We start from the raw sequence: 23277 nt of genomic DNA on the forward strand, positions 1-23277 counted from the left end.
GGGACAGAGAAGCAAATAAAGCTGTTATTCTAAGACGGCAAAAGTTAGGCACACTTCTCTGCCTTATGTTTGTTGTCTCTTGCTGATGTCCTTTCCAGAGGCAACCCATTTAGGCGTCTACCAACCACAATCGAACAAATATAGAGACCCATTAACAACTTTTTTGTATGTAGACTACATGGGTACTTTCTGCAACGAAAGGTAAATCCATAATAAGGCAAAGCAAATTACTTCAAGTTTATGCATCTCATAGATTGTACACATACATTTCTATATGGAGAGGACCAATAGATATCCGTCTAGGACGGGCCGACTACACATGAAGCCTAATACGACTGGAAGCGCCGGATCTGCAATCTTTGTTTCGTCGAAATTAGGATCACGTTACATAGTCTTGCCGCGGCAAGAGCACGCGCGGCAATCTTATTTTGCAATCTGGGAAGTTTATTTGAGATTGTTTGAGATTGAAGATATGAGATTGTTTAAAAACGTTGCCCCTTGTCGTTTACTTGTGGTGGCAACTGTATTAAAAAGATAAAAAGGTTGCTCGGGGATTTCTAGGTGCTTTTTCATACGCTCATCGGGGAATCATATCCAGCCAAGGCTGGGTTTTGTTCCTTTTGTCGCATTGTTCGTTCAAAATGCAGCCACAAGACCTGGTGTACGTAAAAGTAAACTGGTCAGATGTTTTTTTCGACAGCCTGAATGACTTAAAGATAGCTCCTTGGAATTTCGTTATCGGTAAGTTATAACTTGTCAAAGACGGTCAGCGTTCAAGACGTGGCCTTGTTGCATTTGTTGGTGGCGTTCGCCGCAGTGAAGAAGAAAACAGTAGACGTGCGTTTTTTTTTTTTTCTCGAAGCAGCGTAAATAAAGGCAGCCTTGATGCAAAGAGGAGGTAGACTTACGTAAATTTCGCTGCAAAAAAAATAAAAAAATATGACCACACCCTAGCTCAGTTGCACAGTTTCGTGCATTTCTTTTTCATTGTTCTTTTCGGACGTCCGCCAGACTAGCGAAAAAAAGCAAATTTACAGCGAGTTTCACAGTCTGCGTAAAGGCGCTCTGGGACGCATGCATATAAGACACGACTACGCAACAAACGATACGCTTCTTGTGAAGAAATTTAATAAATGCGCACGCTGATCCCCAAGGTATTGCATTGTGTACGGGCGATAAAACTTGAGGAAGGCGTTACAGAGATTTATGAACCAAAAATGTAGCTGGTGGCTTCGGTGAGGAAGATACTGGCAACATAAAATTATGCGGATAATGGAGCTGCATTTCATTGTACTACAGACGGCCAAAGATAAAGGTTTGACTGAACCAAAAGATGGGATGCAGGCGCGTACGCAAATTGGCTCGAAAAAGAAAAAAAATGTAAGAAGAAGAAGAAAATAAAATGAAGCGTACCAGTGCAACCCAAACATCTACGGCAAGATTCCTTCACATATTCGAACCAACTGAAGGCCGTATAATTATTAGATGTGCTGCTGTGCCACGCGCACGACTGGCTGCATTGTTCGCGTATATCTCTAGAGCTCGCTGTTTCACACATGCAAAGCGTGTTTTAAAATTTGCCACCATGATTTAACGACCATGGAGATTCTGCAGCAGCTAACATACTTTCTAGTTTGTTTTTGTTTTGTTTTTTGTTAGTATGTAGAGCAATATCTGAAACAGATTGGCGCGGAGAAGCACGAGATATTCTGCATACAGCGAATGACTTACAATCAAAATGAAGAACAACCACTGTTGCGTCAAATTATTACAAAATAAAAAAAGCGATGATCCGGTAAAACTGCTGCAACCAACCCCGAGAGTACGACGAAAAAGTTCGGCAGAGACACTTAAAACTGCTCGCGTGTGGAAATGCGAAAGCATTGTAGTCGCGCTGGAGAAACGTTTTCACTTAAGTATTCATCCGTATGTCGTCCGGCACGTTGTAAACTTGCAAGGCAGTCTTTTTTAGAGCGCAGCTCTTTGGCGTCCGTTCCTGGGTTTCGCGTCGTCGTCGGCGTTGTCGTCGGCCTCGTAACCAGCTCCGCCCCCCTTTCATCCCCCCAGCGCTAGCAGCGACCGACTGATACCGCTGGATGCCGCTGACGCCGCTAGAGAGTCAAGATAACGTGACTGCATAGAACACCGTCGCCGCCATGCAGAAAGAGGAGGAAAGGGTCCCCCCCCCCTGTTCTTGTGTGGCGGATAGGGTGCTCTTCAGTTGCCGACGCGCCGGTTATTTCACGTAGGCCCCGGCACGTCGACGAATACGTGACCACCTTCCCACGGCTAGACCTGGTTCTTAGCGCTGCGGAAGCGAGGGTATCATATTGTTTGTGTCGGCATCGGCGGCGTTGTCCCTGAAACCAACTCCGCAGCTGGGGTTGACTCACTATCGGCGTCAGCGGCATCAGTCAGTCGCTGCTATCTCTTCCCTCCTCCCTTTATCGTGTTGTCCGCTTGCTGCGCGCGCTTCTGCCCCCATCGTTTGCCGCTGGGTGTACACGCCGCCCCCCTCCCCCCTCTTCCTGCGAGTCTCCGGTTGTCAAAGCGCCGGCTCGAACTTAATTCCTTTCTTCGCTCCTCCTCCAATGCAACCCCTGTGCGGTGGCAATCAGAGAGCCAGATCGGTGGCGGCGGATCTGTATATGTGCACCGCCCGAGCCGAAATTGCCGCTGCCGTTCGCCACTGCGAAATTATCTGCCAGTTCTTTCTGAGCCATGAGCGAGACGACCGATGGAAGTCCTCCGTCTTCTGCTGCTGCTGCTGCTGCTAAACGAGCTGCCAGAGCACAGGCCCAGCGCCGTCGCCGTCAGAATCCAGAGGTGCGTGCCGCCGAAGCAGAAGCTTACCGTCGCCGCCGTCGAGATGATCCAGGAGTACGCGTCGCCGAAGCAGAGGCTAAGCGCCGCCGCCGAGAAGACCCTGCCGTTCGCGCCGCCGAAGCGGAGGCTCATCGCCGCCGTCGAGAGCAACCAGCAGTAAGCGAGGCTGAAGCAGAAGCTCATCGCCGCCGCCGAGAAGACCCTGCAGTTCGCGCCGCCGAAGCGGAGGCTCATCGCCGCCGTCGAGAGCAACCAGCAGTAAGCGAGGCTGAAGCAGAAGCTCATCGCCGCCGCCGAGAAGACCCTGCCGTTCGCACCGTCGAAGCGGAGGCTCATCGCCGCCGTCGAGAGCAACCAGCAGTAAGCGAGGCTGAAGCAGAAGCTCATCGCCGTCGCAGAGAAGACTCTGCTGCGCTCAAATTTCGCATTAGGAAGTAACGTAATCGTCGGTAATTTTTTTTGTGTGTGTTTCATTGCTCCGTCTTCTGCGGCGTGCTTCCGCGGGCGACCACGTTTCACAGGTGCCGCTGAGGTAGACGCACCGGAGTGCATTCCAGTATATAGACACTGGAATCTGAAAATCCGAAGAGCAAGTGACACGTGGGAGGCAGTGATGTGACGTGTGCAATGACGCACGCACTAGGCACAACTTTAGTCAACCATAACCGTTGAGCATCACCATGGCGTCGGGGAATCGTGCTCGTCTCGCACCCGGAGGCAGGGGTTTGTTTTCCACCCAGACTAAACGTTCTTTTTTAATTCCATTAATGGACTGTTTACAGAAACCTGCCTGGCAAATTTGACATCAATCCGAGTATTTTTGACGTATTTTTACTCGTCGTGCCGTCGGCCATCTTTGGTACCATCTTTCCGTCACGCCGCCGACGGCAAAGCCGGGTTTTCTCGTAATTGGGCATATAATGCTTTCGCATTAAAACGAAGCGTGCGACTGTGCTGAAGCAGGCGCTCCTGCACGTGATCCTACTTCACACGTCATTCAGGCGGCGCCATGGTATGTTTTTTTGCGTCCGATAGTGATACAGCAAGTACTTCGAGTTTCATTGCACTGCCTGACTACAGCTGTCGTTGTTTCTCATTTTGGGCGGAATCGGGAACTGTTACATTGTCAAGTGCGACGGCTACTTCCCGCCAGACGAAATGACATTGTTGGCAGTTGCCTCGGTATTGGCAATGTGGCTAAATAAACTAGTAATAGGCGCGGCGGTGTCGCAAGGGTCACACATGGGACATTTATCGCGTTGGCAAAAACGCATTTATTATGATTTTTTATATCACCGCCCAAACACTCCGTACAGATCGTTAACCAGCGAAGCTGAAACGTGCGGCTCCGGTGTTCATCACTGCGTTAATCCCGATGGTTCATTACACGACGGCTTGGAAGGCTGCCGGATCCTCGATACTCAGTTGCTGCATGCGCCCGACTGCACGAGCCTGTTCTTGTGCCCGGGCTGCAGCACAGGCACGGCGTAGACGAGCTCGTTCCCGGTTCTGCTCGCGGCGTTGCTCATCAAAAGCTGCCTGCTCCTCAGGAGTACGTATGACCTGTGGAATACCCATTCCGGAGCCGGAGAGAAACTGCTGCGCGCGCGCTAGGCTGCGACGGAGAGCAAAGACGATACAGGCGCAGCCAATCGCGCGCCTCTCCTTCTCTCTTTCTTTTCGCGCATGCGCATGGGGTTGCGCCAAAGGAGTTTTCCGTTTACAGGACACAGACAGATGGACGAATCGGCCAGCCATATACAGTCTTCGCTGTAAAAAGAACAAGTACTATAGCCTCCCGGCATAGATTGGTCTCTCGTCTCATATATCAGGAAATCTAGGTTAGAATCCGGCCAAAATCTAGTTCCCGCAAACACTAGCGGGCCGCCCCAAGAGAGTGCGTTGGGAAGGGTTCATAGACGCGACCGCGAGGAGTGAGTTTTATATCGTTTGGCCAAATGCATACAGACACGTTCGGGTTAGCCTAGGTCTGCCGAGAGTCCTAAATCGACCCGCTCGCGTCGGGTTCGTGTAAGCGAAACTACAATTTATTTATTTATTTATTTATTTATTTATTTATTTATTTATTTATTTATTTATTTAGCGTTATTTTAGGCACGGTAAAGCTTCTGGATGGCAAGGCTAAAGGCCCTGAGGGTATTCTGCCTTACCTAGGCCCTGTCACCCGCACATTCCTCAACAGATTAACAAATTCACCGCATATTCGCCAGGGTGTGACCACAAGGTCATCACATACCTACAAAAAAACATGTAAGAATACACTTAAAGGACCAATAAAGTTCCGTGCATACTGGGTGTTTTTTGTTTCTTTAAGGTTAACAGGATTTTTTTTAAAATCGCCTGTGGCATATAGCACAAACATACTAGTTGAGCTGGACTACTCGAAGGGGCGGATATTACTTACACTAGAAATCAAGATTCAGAAGCAATTGACATAATTTCACTAATGAACTTAACTGGTTGCTCTAGCGCAAATACGAACTGAAGCAGTCAGTGATTTCACAAGGTACATGCACTCGGAACGAATTTTGAAACTAACATCGCTTTTTAGAAAATTGCTGTCAAACTTGCGGTAAATATGAACTATTGTTCATCACTTCTTTTCTCTTCCAAAACGTCCTTTTATGCATAGAAGCTGGAAATTTACTGGAGCACCAATGCATCTCATCGCAAATTCTGGGGATACTCACCTCGAAATTGGTATCATCCTGAAAATTCCTTCTAACTATATATGACTTTCGAAATCACGGGCTACAATTTGTAAATACAATATTTTTTAAAGTAATTAGTTTACAATTTTATCAGCGAAACTTCGTTACTTTTTAAAATATTGTCACGTGGTGGTGACGTTGAATAACACAGTAACAATACTGTGAACGACAAAACTAACTTTTATTGGGTGAACCTGTGCCCACAAAACAGGCTACACTTATAGCACAACGATAGCGGCGAACACGCTCGGCGATCGTCGAAAATCTGATCAACGGGTCAAGCGCGTCGGCTTTTATACAGCAATCATCGAATGTTCCAGATTAAGCGTTGCGACCCGCATGCCTTCTAAAATGTTCTACACCATTCGTGTCAAGCGATGAAATCAGATAACACAACGTTCGGCGACAACAGACAGCGGATAGAAGCATCGATAACTTTCCAGAAACTTCGGATACATGCAGGCGCGTCCCGCGCTGTGCGATAACATTTGTTCGGCGGCAAAACTTGTCGCCCGATAAATACAAGTACACGTGTCAATATTCAGTTTTATTTCTCATGCAAATAATGTCCGCTTCAGAGTAATCTGTAGCTTAGGAGATAGCATTGCATTACATGCCACAGTGGATATTTATAAATTCTTAACGATAAAATAAAAAAAAGGTCATCACCGAAGCACTCTGTACAGATGGTTAACAAGCAAAGCTCAAACGTGCGGCCCCGGTGTTTATCATTGAGTTCCTCCCAACGATTCATTAACCACGGCTTGGTTGGCTGTTGGGTCCTCGATACGCAGTAGCTGCTTGCGCTCGGCTGTACAAGCCTGTTCTTGTGCCCGGGCTGCAGCATCGGCACAGAGTAGATGAGCATGTTCCCAATTCTGCTCGCGGCGTTGCTGATCGAAAGCTGCCTGCTCTTCGGGAGTGCGTATGATGCATGGCCTACCGATTTCGGAGCCGGAGACAAACTGCTGCACGGGCGCTCGGCCAACACCCCCTAGACAAGAGAAGGCCTGAGCGCTGGGCGAGTGACGTCACGGAGAAGAGGCCGGCGGCGCGCATGGGGATACGGGTTGAATGAAGGGATCGCGCACCTACGTGCAACGCTAACCGGAGCGCAGTTATTGTTTTTTTTAGGCTTAGTTGAACAGATGGCCCGCAGAGCATAGAGGGTGTTCCAAGATTATTTTATTTATGCAAAACTATTTTCGCGCTGCTTCATTAAAAAGCCCATCCATAAAAAAATGAAATGGCTCCACCTCAGGAATGAAAATGAATTCCGGGTACATGATGACAGGGAGCATGGCTTATATTGAGAAGCCACGGTGCTGCCCTCTTCTTCATAGTAGCTTCTTTGCCTTGATGTACCGTCGGCATCAAAGCGTTTGCTGTTCATGTGACCACAAAACTTCTTCAACAAAATATTAGCACTGCACCATAACGCATACCTCTTGACAACTTCGTTGGTGTGTGTTTCTTCACGTTCGGAACACGTGTATTTATTCCTGTCTAGATTAGGCTTTATACGAACAAATTCGCTTTCGAGGCATTATTACATACAGTCCACATATTTACAACACCTCACATGAGTTTAGCAATGGAGAAACAAAATATACTCGCGCAACTATTTACAAAGAAACAGCTGCCTTATTCCACTGAGTTCCAGTTTTTCACTTCTTTGCCTTAGCACTGGCACCTAATATTGTCATTCATCTTTCGGAAACATGGACACATGATTTTCCGGCCCCCGATTTGTAATTGTTCCCGCAATTGAGCACGCAACACTTATTAGGCATATCCTGGCATGAACGTAATCCACATTCCGCAGCACTGAAGGCTTGCGGGACACACAAACCCATAGACTACACGCACGATTCACGCCTAGAAAAAGGTGCGCTAGGAAGCATCTCACGCAGCATGCCAGGACTTTTCTAACCCAGAAGCTATCCAAGGAGCGGCAGGGTTCCCGGAACTAATCGAATTGTTATCGCCGTCGTCGTCCACTAGGTCTTCCTCACCTCATATTCAACACAGGTGCGCTGCTCGTAGCTTCATAGCACGCTGCACAGAACTTCTATGTGGGCTTCCTTTGCGTGACTTAGGTCAGGGTGTAGCCAGAAGGCCTTAAGTTCTCTAGAGGGTGTTGGCTCGGCTGCGATGGAGAGCAATGACGTCACTACTGCCACATCCAATCCTGCGCCTCTCTTCCTTTTTCGCGCATGCGCACAGGGTTGCGCAGGATTAATTTTCGGTGTACAGGCCGCAGACGGAAGGGCGGGCAAATCGGCTAGCCATGTACAGCTTCACTATACACTCCCCATCCCAGCCCTGAGAAAGTAGATGCCCAGTGAAGCTGTCGAAAACCACCGCTAGAATTGCCGGGGAGCGTACGCAAGGCTTTATTGCTTTAGAGCAATGGCAGCAATGGTAATTTAGAGTAATGGTAGAAATGGAAGAAATGGTAATCTTTGTAGCAAGCCGCCGCTTGTCGTATTTCCGTTTCTTATCAATTTGCCGCTCCTCATATTCATGCTGCTCCTTGGGAATCCTAACCATGCGTTGCCTACCCATAGCACGCTGCAACAGCAATGGAATCAGTTGCTAGGCTGGTTCATCTATATACGAAAGGCTAGTTACGTCACTACCCACGTCACAAGCTGCCGTCGCCACGGCAACTTGTGCAACAGTAATCTTGTCCGGAAAACGTATGCGGTGAAGGCTAATTAAGTGCTTCGCATTGTTATCAGGAGCGCCTTATCATCAGTTATGTGGTTCGGGCGCTTGTTTTATGCTTGTTCTTTATTGAAACGAATGCTTTTCTGTATGTTGTGCGCATGATTCCAAAGAATGTATGCACTTTTCGCGTCACTTCACTGAGCGCTTGAAGCCTGCTTCACCTCCGCCGCGGGTCAGGTCGGTATTTTACTACCACCGCAATCGGCCCACATTTTCGCCCACGGACATGCATGAACCCGAAAAGTGCCGACCAAGGAGAGGCTAACAGCTTCGCTGTAAAACGGGGTGCACCACTGTGGACTTCTTTTCTTTCTTTTTGACGGCCACATACACAAACTGCGTGTAAACGTTGCAGTTTCTCCTCCCGTTCCCGCCAAGGAACCGAGCCCAGAAGGACAGCGGCCGCTTTTACAAAAGGCGGACGGAAGCCAAACCCGGATATCCGGCGCGTCGTCGTCCAGCGCGCGCCGCTCTTGCGAACAACAGATTTCCGGATTTCCCGCGAGAATGAACACGTTTTTTCGCGCTGCCCACCCGGTGCGCCCTTTTGCATGCATTCGCCCACACAGCGTGAACCCCGAGAATTAAAACCAAAGCCGGAGATCGGGTGCTCGGCTTTCCACTGTTGTGTACCCAGCGGTTTCGAATAGGCGTAAAAACACGACGAGTCGCAGGGAGAAAGTTGAGACGCGCTCTGGCCTCATTAAAATGACTGGAGCCGCTGCATTTTGCGTGTTCGAGCTGAGACGCTTGACGAAATTTTTATCATCAGCTATCGCCGCGTTGAGAGCTATAGTATTAATTATGACCTTGGCACTCCTAAGCGCTACTTTGGCTATGTAGAATGGCCTGTTGAACGGGTCGCCGTTAACGGGTCAACAGTTAGTTCACGGCGGTTCACTGCCGGCGCCATGCTTATGCAGAATGAGCGCGGCATGTATCCTGCGCTAAGGCTCGCTCTTCCCGAAGTTTACACAGTTTAAAACGAACCACGTTGCCACCACACCACCCTATATGCGAAACTATTGAAGTGCAGCACCTGCTGAAATGGTTCAACAACTGCAAGCAAGACTTGCAAGACCAGTATACCTAAAGAATCGCCCATTACTCTGGTCCCTGTCTTTTGTTCGCCTCTTTGCCTCATTCCTTATGCATGTACATAGGGTACGTATAACTAACAGGACGTGCGCCTGGTTAACCTTCTTGTCTCTCTTTTCCTGCTTTTTCTCCGCGTTATTGTTAACAACCAGCCGGTGCCGTGCCTCGTGCAACGCTCCAGTGCTGCTTCTTTTTTTTTTTTTCTTGCGATCTATCCTGAGTTACGTGAAGCCGTGCATGCAGAGTGCTGCCGATACCACGGGACGGTCCCGACGAACCAGCCAGCACTGAGACGAGCAGCCGGCAGGCACCGACGGCGTCTGCGAGCCGATGCCGCAGTGGTAATAATCCGGCTGCCAGCGGCGTCCAATGCACCTGGCTCCGACAAGTCACCTGTCGCTGCCGCCCACCGACTGGGGCACCCCGCGAATGCGGCGCGAGCCTCCCCATGCATGCACTCGCTCGCTGCATCGTCTTCGAATAAGCGTCCCAGGGCGCAACTGGAAGAGCGCCAGCCAATGACTCGGCATTCCCATCTAACGACATCCGCCTGCCGCGCTCCATTAGGTTTACCCGCTGATTTTAGTCCTCCTCCGTCTATCGCATATATATGGAGGAAGTCTAAAATCGCCCGTCAATTGGCTCTTGCTTGCGCATAAATCAAGAGTATATATATATAGCTTTAGCTTGGCCGTAAACTAATTAACAAATTCTGGCGTTTTACGTGTCAAAAGCCCGATCTGATTGTGAGGCAAGCCGTAGTGAGGGAGTCCGGATTAATTTTGACCACCAGGGGATATTTAACTGCCCACAATGCACGGGACACGGTCACTTTTACATTTCGCCTCCATTGAATTTCCGCCGCCGCGGCCGGTATTTCCCTCCGAGACCGCGTGCTTAGCAACGCAACACCACAGCCGTCAGGCCACCGCGGCGGGTGTGGCCGTAAACGCATTACCCATTATGAAACACGGTAGCAACAACGCTGATAAGGCCATGCTATGCCACCATGTTTAACCAGAGAAGACCTATAAGCTATTACAGTTGAACCTCGCAATAACAAAATCGGCGAAGAACGCGAAATAATTCGCTTTCGCGAGAATTTAGTTGTTGTATAAAGAGACAGCACAGATAGGTAATGCATCGCAGAACAATACTTTACAGTCGAAATTCCGTTAGCTTACTTTGCAAGCTTTGCTCGAGGATACAGAACCGCATTGCCGACAGTAGAAAGTGCGCCACATGCGTAGACCAGCAGTGGCAGTATACTGCCATAGCGCAATATTAGCGATCAATTACTTTTGGAGGTACGATTACTTTTGCGAGGTTTTGCGCAACTCCGCACCGAACGCAGAGCAACAGCGCATGCAGCCCCATTTCTCCAGCGCACGCTCCCGTAGGCGCCGACGCGTCCGGTACCGAGCGCAAAAGTAATCGTACCACGTGTACCTGAAGGCAAACGATGGAGATAACGGCCCTTTAGCGCAAACCTACGTCTGGCGCTGAATCCGCACGCCATGCCTGTCGGGTGGCACCAAAACCAGCGTTCTTGAAGCAAGGGATGCGTATTCCCGGACAATCGCTCAATCATGGCCCGATACGTGACATTCCATATATGTTGCGACCGCCATCTCAGGCGCCATGAACAATTCTATGTCGGTGGGACGTGGATTTCCTTGTTATTGCTGCATTTTTCTCACCGAGGCGAAGATTACCTAGCGCCTTGCCGCGATCGGCGATTGTTGTTGGAAATGCGCGTTCAGTTTGCGTTCAGTTTCGCCTCACACGATTGGTCTAGGCCTCGCCGAGTCGTCAGCCGCAGGGGACGCAAACAACGATCCACGATCTCGCCTAGTAGGCATGCAAAAACCGTCGTCACATGTCGGTAGAAACATGCGTGCCACTTCAAACGGGCCATCAACAAACAAGATGGCGGCCATGACGTGTTTCCAGCGCACTGATCGCTTCCGGCGCTTGGTTGTTCTTGTGATCAAAAATGGCGGCGCCCACACAAGTGTAATGTGGTGGTATTTTACGCAATTTTAGTGCAGAACAATCGCATTTGAGCACATTTGAGCACGTAGGTAATATGCGGAGTTAAGTTCCGACAAATTGCGTTGTTGCAGTATACATTTCGTTGCCGAGAGGTACGAAATGAACTGAATCCTATGGCCGTTCGCCGGGGATACGAAAATGTTTCGTTGTCGCGAGAATTTCGTTGTTGCGTGATTTCGTCATCGCGGGTGGTGGTGGTGGTGGTGAATTGTAGCAACAGGCGGGTTTAGCCTGGCGAACAAGGCCGGCAATTGCTCCGCCCGAGCGTCTCGCACAATACCGCTGATGGGTTTCACCATATGTCCATCAAACTGGTCTCTCTTAAGAAATCGATGAGGAGACGTGAAGTTTCTTTGCGGGCCATCACTGATCCCTCGGGAAATATAAGGTGTTGCAGGCGCGCATGCGGAAGGTCCTTGTTTTGCAAATTCTTCAGGAGAGTGTCTCTTGCATCTTGGAATTGCTGGCAGGACCACAAAAAGTGCTCAATGTCTCCTGTCTCGTTGCATGCCGTACAGTTTGGAGAATTTATTCGTCCCGTTTTAAATAACCAGGCCGGTGTGCTAGCAGATCCTGTCCTTATACGATGTAGAAGTGAGGCTTCCTCTCGGTGCAATCTCTTGGTTACGCAGGGCATATGCGGTGGAACCCAAACGACGCAAAGTGATTTCGAATTTCAGATTTTTGCACTTGATTACTCTTTGGAGCCTTGATTTTGGGAGGATGATATAGCGCTGCGTATGCAAGCGCATCAGCTTTTTCGTTTCCTGAGATACCAATGTGGGAGGGAATCCACTGAAACTTTACTGTGAAGCCTATGTTGTTGAGGTCTTTCACGATGGCTAGGGATTTGCGTGGGAACTTGAGGGATGGCAAACCACGGTATACTTGTTGTAATGCGGCCTTTGAGTCCGTAAGGACAACCACATTCTGCGGAGGCAAAGTCTTTAATTTGCGCAGAGCAGAAGCTATCGCTACGCCTTCCACAACTGTCGACGAGGCTATACAGTCCAGACGTCCAGACCACGTATATCTTAGAGAGGGAATGTAGTATGCAGCTGCACAGCGGTCTTCGTCGGCCTTGACAGAGCCATCTGTGTATACTTGTAGGTGATTCGGGTAAGTCGTGTTCAGGTGTTCCAGGACCAATGCCTTGGCTTCTGCAGATGGAATGCAGCTCTTTGATTGCAATCGTGGTACACTTAAGTTGCATGTGATGTCCTCGAATGTCCAGGGTGGTTCTATCCTTTCTCTCGGTCTTGAGCAGCGCAATCCTAATACGCGAAGCGTGTTCAATGCTGCATAAAAATGTGAGCGCGGTCTGTTACCTATACGTCGTAAGAGGGCTCTACCGAGCGTAGACTCACTCAATCGTAGAAGCTGGATCATCAGAGCCTCGGAAGCCTGAAGTCGTAGAGGGCGTGACTCAGCTTCGTAGAGCACTTTCTTGTTTGACGCTGGCTGAGGGACTCCAAGGCAAAGTCGGATACCTTTTCTGTGGATGGCTTCTAAGCGCTCGTATTGGCTGTCTGAGGGTGACATCAGAGGTAGCTGATACAGGACTCGACTGGTAACCAACGCTGTATGTAGCCGTAGCATTGACGTCGGGTGGTTGCCCCAGCGTATGCCAGCGACTCGCTTGAGCACATGTAGCCTGGATGACGATGATGCCACAACGTGGTCAACACCGCGGCGCCAGAGTAGCCTGTGGTCTAAGGTAACGCCCAGAAATCGGACGTTGGTGACCTGTCGAATCTGGTATCCGTCCAAAGTCAGCGTCAAGCGTGTAGATTTCCTTTTCACTCCAGGAAATAGTACGAATGATGATTTCTCTGCTGATAGTGTTAATCCAAGCGTTGCCAAGTGACCCTGAATTGCTTTTACTGCTCCCTGGGCTATTCGTGCGAGGTGGCGATGCTGGTAGCCGGAGACCCATATGCAGATATCATCGGCATATATAGACATCTTCACTGGTGTTCGATGGTTTAGTACTGTTGGGAGGCTACTCATGGCAATGTTAAATAATAAGGGAGATAAAACACTCCCCTGTGGCACACCACGAAATATACGTATTTCATCGCTCAAAGTGTCGCCAAGACGAACTCTGATGCGACGATCATTAAGGAACGTATGTATGAAGTGCAAGAGATGACCCGTGACGCCTATAACTTGTAACTGGCTGATGATGGCTCTTCGAGACACGTAGTCGTAAGCCTTAGAGACATCCATAAAAACAGCAAGTGTCGACAGGCCGTCCGCACTGTAATGTTCTATGTGGCTTAGCAGGTCCAGCACATTGTCTTGAGCGCTTAGACGCTGCCGAAACCCAGTCATGCACGATGGTAGTTTTCGACCCTGCTCGACATACCAAGTGAGTCTTGTGCATGCCATCTTCTCCATTAGCTTCGCTGCACACGAGGTCAGTGATACCGGTCTGTATGAGTCCAGAGCTGCAGGATTCTTTCCAGGCTTCAGAACCGGCACCACCCATGCTACCTTCCATAAATGTGGGATGGCCCCACTGGCCCAGACTTGGTTGAAAAATGCCAGCAAATCACGCCGCCTCTCAACCGGTAGGTTAGTCAGCATCTGATTACTGATAAGGTCAGGTCCCACCGCACAGCGACGTCGGAGGCTGCTCATGGCTAGTTCCAGCTCTCTGAGTGTGAACGGAGCATCCATTAGGGACGAGGATAGCGGCGGAGGCGGGTCGGCTGTGCTGGCTGACCTGCCAGAAGAGTATATTTCAGCGAACGCATTCGCAAGACAAGCGAGTGTCTTGCCTAACTTCAATGCAAGGGCTTCAAATGGGTTGTGTGATCGAAAGTTTCCAGCAAGGTTATTAACGACCCACCATATCCTTGGAACTGGTGTGAAGACCGATAGGCTTGCACAAAATGATGCCCATTGATCTCTTCTTAGTTTCCTTGTATACCGCCGAATCACTGCGTTAATCCTGTTGTATATAGTCTTCATTGGTGGGTCACCCTTCGTCCTCATCAGCCTCCGTTCCGCTCTTCTACGGGCAGCGCAGAGATTTTTGAGCTTTAGATCCGGAGCGGGGAAGTGGTCGGGTAGCTTCAGCTCAGCAGTAGCCAATCTCTTGCTACGTAGCATGTCCGCGAACAGGTCTCCAGATGATTCGCTTAGGCCGTCCCTGTACGTATCCCAATGCGTCACAGGACAGGATCTTAGGCCGTTGGTTCTATATCCAGCAATGTTAACGAAGACAGGAAAATGATCACTGCCCATTCTATCTTGGCTAGTCGTTGACGATGCGAGGATGTCCGTTGAATGTAACGTCAAGTCAATGACACTGTAAGAGGCCGGTGGTCGAAAAAACGTCGGCTGTTTGTCATTTGCCACGCAGAGTCCCTCGGTGTTTCAAGCTCTAACAATTTGTTTTCCACGTGCATCAGTCGTCTTGTCGCCCCAGAGAGTATGGTGCGCGTTGAAGTCCCCACATATAATCCTCGGAGCTGGGCAGCGGCTGCAGAGGTCTCTTATAATTTCTCCCATCGGGACCTTCTGACGAGAGCTCACATATACGGAGGCCACGCTGAGACTTCGGTTTCCCAGCCGCACTTGTACAGCAGTGACTTCCAATGCACTGCTGCAAAGGTCTTGAACTGGTAGAACGAAATGTGGTATTTCCCGTCTCACATATAGCATGGCGCTTCCGTTCGGAAATGTCGGAATACTTTGGTTTCCATGTGCGACATAACCAGCAATTGATCTGGAACTTGGGAGACCAGCCTCGGACAGGGCCAATATTGGCACAGGCATGTTGCGTAAGAAAAACGACAGTTCAGGTAAGTGGCACGCAAGACCCGCACAGTTCCATTGCATATTAAGTGGCACTTGTGGACGAGATGGTGAACATTGTGTCCTGACCGCATCCATATTGCTTGGTGCTTTAAGAAGAGGCAGAGCTTACAATCACTGACTCAAGAGCCAGGACTACTTCGAGCATTTCCTTCATCGAGCTCGCCGGCATCTTTTCTATGTGTGATCGCAAGGCCTTGAAGAGAGCACGTAGCACCTGCTGACAGTCCTCCTGTTGATTTTTTTCATCGCAACGCGATTCGGGTCGCTGCAGTGCAGACACATAACTTCGCTGCTCCGGTTGTTCAGCAGTCTTGTCTTCGATGGGGCCTCTGTTCACTGATTTGACTGCTTTAGCCGGTCCGCTGCGCGATGGCACCACTGTGTCCTGGACTCCTGGAGAAGGCTTCAGGCTTGGAAAATCAGTTTCACTCTTTGAACTCCATTTGATTTCGTCCGACTCTCTGTGACTTTCTGTCTTTTTCTTCGTCGCATTTTTCTCAGCGTTTCCTGTTGGCCCCAAGATAAACGTTTTCTTACGCTTTATTGCCTCTGCACGCGTAGGACACTTGCTATAACTAGCTGGGTGATCCCCACTGCAGTTTGCACATAGAAAGTTCTCGCTGCACGCGCATGTTTTGAAATCGTGCGGTCCTCCACATCTCTTACACCGCTGCTCACCACGGCAGTACTTGGCCACATGTCCATAGCGCTGACACTTGAAGCATCGAGGTGGTGTCTCAACGTAGTCAATGGTCTCGTGTCTTGTGAAGCCCAAGTTAATCTTCTCTGGACGGTCTGTATTTGGAGCGAACGTAAGGACCACGGAGCTGGTTCGCCTGGACTCCCAATCGGTTTCAGAAATTTGGACGCGTCGCGTGACTCTCCTTGCATGGTGAACACCTTGTGGTTTTAGGTATAGCAGCAGTTCCTCGTCAGTGTACCACTTCGGTACTCCTCTAATAATGCACGTGTTTTGCATGTACGAATTGGGCACTCGTGCTGATATTGCAGTCCCTGAGATTGACTTGCAGCTGAGAAGGGAATTCACATGCTCTTCTGTCTGTACATCTAGAAGCAGGGCTCCTTGAGCTGTAAATCGGCTCCTAACTGGCGATGTGCCAAGAATTTTTTCAATTTCCGTAGACAGAACAATTGGATTTACTTTCTTCAGGTCGGCTCCTTCTGTGGCAGGGGTAATAATCACTGGGATTCCGACGGTCCTCTTCTTGCGGTGACGCACAAGCCTGAAGCCTTCATCGTCCAGATCTGTGATGTCAGCTATGTCACAATCGTCAATGAGCGTAGACTCGTCGTCTGTTTCTGAAGTCTTGTATCGCTTACAGCCACGGGTGCTCTCAGGGTCAGTCGGTGGCCTCTGGCCCGGTGTCAGGTCTGGCGTAGTCATGACGGAGCTCTCACAGCTACCAGATCGGGCTCTTCTGCAGGCTCCTATCGAAGCGGCGGGAGGCGAAGGTCCCCCCGGCCTCCGGTAGGGAAGGTACCTTGGCGAGTCGTCCGACGTCTTCGACAAATCTATTTGGCAAAACCTTTTTTCGAGGTTCGTCATCGCGGGTTACGATTGCATTGCAGTGGTTTGCCATATCCTATACTTAACTGCAGTTGTAAAGCATCTGCAGCGACATAATCGTTAACATGCAGCTCGTTTCTTCATTTTCCTTCGACGAGGGCACCCACGCAAGATAAAGAGAGCTTATGCAGATAACTCTGTAATGAGATATGGATGCAAAGACAACGAAAACGTGACCGACTGCGACAATGAATTAAATGGAGTGACGAGCCTGTCGCAGCACAGGTAAATGAAAGGCCTCTTTCTTGCGGTGCACCCAGTTCGCTAATGCTACTCATTAGGTTTTTTATCTGTCTGAGAACCCTTGCCATTTACAGAACATCTGAGGCTTCTCAGGTGTTCCCTTGGCACCTCTGGTACGCCTGGTGGCGCCATCTTTTGACGCTGAGTTCAGCTAGAGCCCTCAAAGCTAAACTTGCAACGATCATGTTCTGCTAGCTGCTGGTACGAAGGAGTCGGCAGCCATAATCACTGACTTAAAGTGATTTTTTATTATTATTGCGATAGCAACTGCACGCGCCCTCCGCGCGCATTTTCACCGTCGCCCTGCTGTCCCGAATAAAGTGCGAGGAGAATGGTGCGAGGGCAAGCATACGATGGAGAGCACAGAAAGATGGTGGCTTGACGAGCACCGTCTTTAAGTGCGCACGACGTCGGGGTTCAAGTGACTTAGCTGGCGCTATGCTGCCCCATGGCCGGGCTAGCTGAGCTACATGAAGAAGGCACCCACCTCATACAGCACAATTGTGGTCGCCCAAGCGGCAGAGTGCATACACAGCCGAGGCCCGCGCCGTATTTTGGAGGCCGTCTTCTACGGGTGCCAGGGCGAAGGGCGATCACGCAGCGGCGAACCGAGATAGCTGGTGGCTTCGAGCGCGCTCTCTTCTCCCATGCCAAAGTATCGGTGGCCGTGTAATCTGAGTATTGGAAACGCGGAAAGCGAGCGTCACCAGGAAACGTTGGCTTTGGTACAAATACCCGCGCTCCCCGTTGCCGGCGCTCCTCAACACGTCAGCGTTGCGAAATCGAGTGTTCACGGTCAGATATGTTCACGTTTGCCTGTGCGCCCACGCGCCTTGCCTGTTTAGTTGGTAAGCGAATGTTTACTGCGATTTCTAAGGCCGATAAAACTACGAACTTTACTTCCTTGCAATTCTTTAATAATTTGCTATCGGTACCAATTCTTCGCCTTTCGAGCGAAACTATACCACTTTTTTTTTCCCCTTTCGACGAGTATTGAGTACGCGACATGAAAACATTCTTGACAAGCTATACTTGAAAGAAGCGGCTAGATGTCGCTACTGCCAGTGCTATCATCCGGTATTGCACGATCGGAAATATTTGATGCTAAGCCCTTTAATAAAAGGCTTTGCTCAGGGAACTTCTATGCATGCCGAACCGATCATACACCAGAAGCACTGTGCCCACACATTTTCCCGTTGCAATCGTTTTCTACTTCCTAATACACTTCTGGTGAGCTTAAAGCCACCTTTAATTCGTACGAGTGCGTGTGTGTGTGCCTATACAGGATTGGGCGGAATCGAGATACTGTATACCCTCCGGCCGTCTTTACTCTCACTGAGGTACCAGTCTTGCTCGGCAGAACCGTGCTCCTTCCACGAACCTACGCGCACGCCACGTATACGTCGTTGCCCAACTCAATATCGGCGCATATGTGCTTGGCGTTGCGCAAGTGTATGTCACGCCTTGCCGAACAACCCACATTCCGAAAGACCACGTATACAAGCGTGGTTGCAGTTACATCGCATCGGTACACCTGGTCGTACCTGAAGCCCGCGCGCAGTCGACGATAAATGATGCACCGCGTGCTTCTATAATGCATGCAGCGCCAATGTCGCCGTGTATGTACGGGAACAGCTGGGCTTTTAAACATTTCATGATGTCTGCAAATGAGCGTTCAACAAGCCGTGCGCACAAGGCGCTAGGAACACCATATAGCAGGTGTAGGTGCGTGTGCGCGTGTGTGTCCGGAATTTTAAATAACGCCTGTACCAGACCATGGCTTGCACTAGATTAGTCCAAGAGGGGGACATTAGTTGCACGAGAAACTGAAATGCATACTCGACTCATTAACAAAAATTTCGCTGATTAGGCTTGCAACTAATTTCTTTACGGCACATATAGCAATTTACTAATTGTGGCCATTCGCAAGGCGCATCGCCTTGGTCATCAGTTTCGAGATATTCATTCACAAAGTGTACGACGAAATAGATTGGCGTTCCAGTTACTTTTGTTCTTCAATGCATAAAACGGCGCTTTGTTAAAAAGTAAGTAGAACAACAGCACATTTTAACGGAAAGATTTACAGTGCTTATATCGAAACCGGTGCATCCTCAGAATTCGTTCAAAATGGCAACGACGTGCAAACTCATCGGCTACAGCTATAGATGTGCGGCTTCTTGGGCGCTCGACCCCGTATGCGTGTGTATGCCTCGCCCAATCCTTGTCTATTAGCGTACGCCCTGCACATCATGCTCACGAGCTATAATTTGTAATTTTCAAAATGGGCCGCAATGGAAATAGCCGTAAATCACAGCAATTTTGTTAATTCGTCAATTATACTTTTCGATTTATTGTGCAAGTAATGTTCCCACCTTCGAGCAATAGAGTTCAAGGGTTAGAATTCTGCATTCTGCCACAGATATATTTTTAAACGGTTTGCATAGTCCAAAAAAAAAGCACTCGTTATATTAGTATAACGCTTAAATCAAATTAAATGATTTAGAACGCTCCTCACGAGGTTAGGGAATTGCAAAACAGACAAGCGCCGTACCTAGACACCGAGGTGAGGATTCTGTCTACTGCGTGTCGCACCGATTTGCGATGCGAACACAGCTGAAAATTCAAGCGAAATCCCGCGCACCCCTGATATCGCAGGAGCCACTCTCCCCGCCGACATATTGACGTCACACGCGCAGCACTTCCACATCGGAGATGTTGCGCCCCTGCAGTGCGCAGGAAGTCAGTTTCGCAGGAGAGGCGAAGCATTGACAGCGATAGCAAAGTATTAGACAATTGCGCGAAGTAAGGCTCGTAGATTTATCAGCCGGATAAATTGCAGTAAACATTCGCTTAGTAATTAAGTTAACAAGCATGATGTCACGGGCACACAGGCAAACATGAGCCGATCTCCTTCGATGACCACGAACACTCACAACGCTGGCGTTATGTAAAGCGCAAACAGGCTGCGGCGAACGCTTGTGCTGCCTCTCGCTTCAAGGCGTCTCCGAAAATTGAGATTACGCTACCTCCAGCACTAGGCGCGCGTGAACCACGGAGCAAGAAATATTTACTCCGTGGCGTGAACACAGCGCGAAATGCAGCCATATCAGCCATCTCGGCTCACCCAATCTTTGCACCCGCCGAAGATAACCTCCTAGATAGGACTCGGGTGATGTACGCGCTCAGACGTGCGGGCAACCATACGCAGCCACAACCGCGCTAGGGGAGGAGACGCACACTCACCTGCCCCCTCCCCCACTTCTCTAGCACGCGCTTGATCACGGTACCGCGCTCTAACCACCCCCTCCCCCTCCGCTTCGCGCGCCCTTTATCACGTGACTTCCAACATTGGGCGCGAAAATATCTTATCCGACTTGGACTTCATATACACTCTAAGAAAAGTTTACACCCTTTGAGTCGTATCTTGCCACACAACGGTAAACGTCATCTGTCTTGTCCACATTTCCTTTCTTTAACGCTGCGAGCCCGATACTTCCCAGTAACGAAAGGCATGCGCGTTATCAGCATGACATAGCATTGCTGACAGGAAAGTAGCGGGCGCGGCGTTTTCAAGAAAGGAAACGCAAGCAAGGCAGATCACGATTCTTGCTGTGTGGCAGACATACACCCCAAAGGGTGTAAACTTTTTTTTTAGAGTGTAGAGCCTCACGGTGACGGCGGGGACGACGACGGCGTAAATTCGGCTGGAGTCTCCAAATTCCCGAATAAAAATCCAGCATCCGCGCGAATGACTGCAGGGAACTTGAGAAACGCAGAGCGCGCAAAACCACTTCTGGGAATGGGCCGTGAAGCAAAGGGGAAAAAAAGAACAGTAGCCTTGTGCGACCTTGCAGAATCACAGTCCAATATTCAGCGAAGCTGTTACTTTTGAGCAAGTTGCATCAAGATATTCAGCTGCCTGTAAGTAAATTTTACCCGCACATAACACTTCCGAACATTAAGGACATTTTGGTCCTTTTTAATTTGCGTGTACATCAGCCATAACCTCCCTCCCTCCCCCCCCCCCCGATTTTCATCATATTTTTTTTATCTCAGTGGCTGTTAAATTTCTTTTTTTCACTATAGCTAGCTACGCTCTACACCCTCCTTAAAACACACAATATTTTGGAGCGCTTGCATAACTAATTTATTTCAAAAGCCGTAATTAGGGCACACACTTTGAAATTTGCCTGTACACAGTATCCTTATCGATCTTGCCCTCTATTCCATGAAATATGCGTACAGCAAGGCGACTCATTTAATTCGCCAAAGATACTGTGGGCACATCGTACAACCCATGAAAACAGAGAGAAAGCCAGTGTTCAGTAATAATTTGCAAATCTCATAATTAAGCCACAGAACGTTATAGTTTTGCGACACGTTACACTTTAAAGCTACCAATTCTACTAAATGTGAACCCGGTGTGACGAATAGGGTTATCTCGAAATACTGAGAATCGTAGCGGATAACAGCTCCGTAACTTTTTAAAGCACTTGTCAAAAGCTTTTTTTTTTTTTTTACAAACGCCTGCAATTTATTCACATCGTGAGAAGCCAACAAAGACACCAAGGACAACATAGGGAAAATTTCTTGCACTGACTAACTGAATTAGATTAGAATTTAATTTTATCTTTAATTCAATTAGCCGGTACAAGTAATCTTCCCTATGTTGTCCTTGGTGCCTTTGTTTGTTGGCTTCTCATGATATGATTAATAAAAGGCGGGCCCCTCGGTTGACTTCCTTTGTTCTCGCGCAATTTATTCATGAAATTCTACCTTCGCATACGCATTGCCCATAATTGTTGAGTTGATCTTCACAAAATTTTGTGTGGGTGGTGGTTCATCATCATCATCATCAGCCTAGTTACGCCCACTGCAGGGCAAAGGCCTCTCCCATACTTCTCCAACTACCCCGGTCATGTACTAATTGTGGCTATGTTGTCCCTGCAAACGTCTTAATGTCATAATTTCTGCCGCCCCCTGCTACGCTTCCCTTCCCTTGGAATCCAGTCCGTAACCCTTAATGACCATCGGTTATCTTCCCTCCTCATTACATGTCCGGCCCATGCCCATTTCTTTTTCTTGATTTCAACTAAGATGTCATTTACCCGCGTTTTTTGCCTCACCCAATCTGCTCTTTTCTTATCCCTTAACGTTACACCGATCGTTCTTCTTTCCATAGCTCGTTGCGTCGTCCTCAATTTCAGCAGAACCCTTTTCGTAAGCCTCCAGGTTTCTGCCCCATATGTGAGTTCTCCAAATAAAGTGGGCTGAATTATGCACCGTCCGTAAAACACAACTATATAAAACCTACTACGGAGCGCTTGTAGTATACGTACAACTTACTGCTAACACCGCAAATGACCCACACACTCTGAAGATCGCTTACACATTATGCATAACCTACCCCTTATTTTCACCAAGTATAAGGAAGGTGCCTCGTTTCAGTTCACCTATGACCCCATACATATATATACGCATACACTACACTACATATCATACACTACGCATGATACAGGAATGACCACCCATTACCGCTCTAAAGCATCCACTTCCTGCTCACTTCATACCCTCCTTAGTGGCTGACTCAGGCCTACCTGGCTGGTTTGGCGCCGATTTCACAGAATCCTCGGCTTTTAATGCTCGAGCATTCTTAGGGTGCTTCACGCACTTTCCGAGGGGTAAGTATGTTTGCACCTATATGCTTGTATCTAACCGTTTTCCCACCTACCTGGGTCACTGGGTTGCCCGTGGTCGAATGGATATTGCATACGGCTGCTGTGCTGAGGGAACAGGGTTCGAAAACAACCCTCTGACCAATATGGGTCACTGAGTACGTGGCATTCGGTATGCATGTGTGTCGCTCTTCAACGAAATTCTTAGACGCAGACACAGGTCAATGTAGATGCGGGAGTAGGTAGGTACCACTGTTCGAAGAAGCTCTTTGAGGCCAGCTTGGAGCACTAGGCATGCGCCACTCGGTCGGTGCTGGGCTTCAATGCAATTCTTTGATGGCAATTTGGGTTACTAGGTACGCGCCACTGAGAATGTGCCGCTCTACAATGACGAAAACGATCCCTTAAATTACTCCGCTGCCGAACGTAATCGAACTCATGTCACAAGAGTTCCTCAAGAACTGCAACCCGACGCATTAGTAAGCTGCGCCACAAAAAA

General features: G+C 49.0%; 1 long non-coding RNA gene across 1 annotated transcript in view; it reads right to left on the minus strand.

The window, feature by feature from the left end:
* LOC139059669 (uncharacterized) overlaps positions 1–17828 on the minus strand; it is a 70567-nt gene extending 52739 nt beyond the window's left edge. The window contains exon 1 of the long non-coding RNA XR_011514302.1: positions 17591–17828. This is a non-coding gene — a long non-coding RNA (uncharacterized lncRNA). The remainder of the gene's footprint in view (positions 1–17590) is intronic.
* Between the last annotated feature and the right edge of the window lie 5449 nt (positions 17829–23277).

This window comes from Dermacentor albipictus, chromosome 4 (genome assembly GCF_038994185.2).
Source record: "Dermacentor albipictus isolate Rhodes 1998 colony chromosome 4, USDA_Dalb.pri_finalv2, whole genome shotgun sequence".
In the NCBI taxonomy this organism is placed as follows: domain Eukaryota; kingdom Metazoa; phylum Arthropoda; class Arachnida; order Ixodida; family Ixodidae; genus Dermacentor; species Dermacentor albipictus.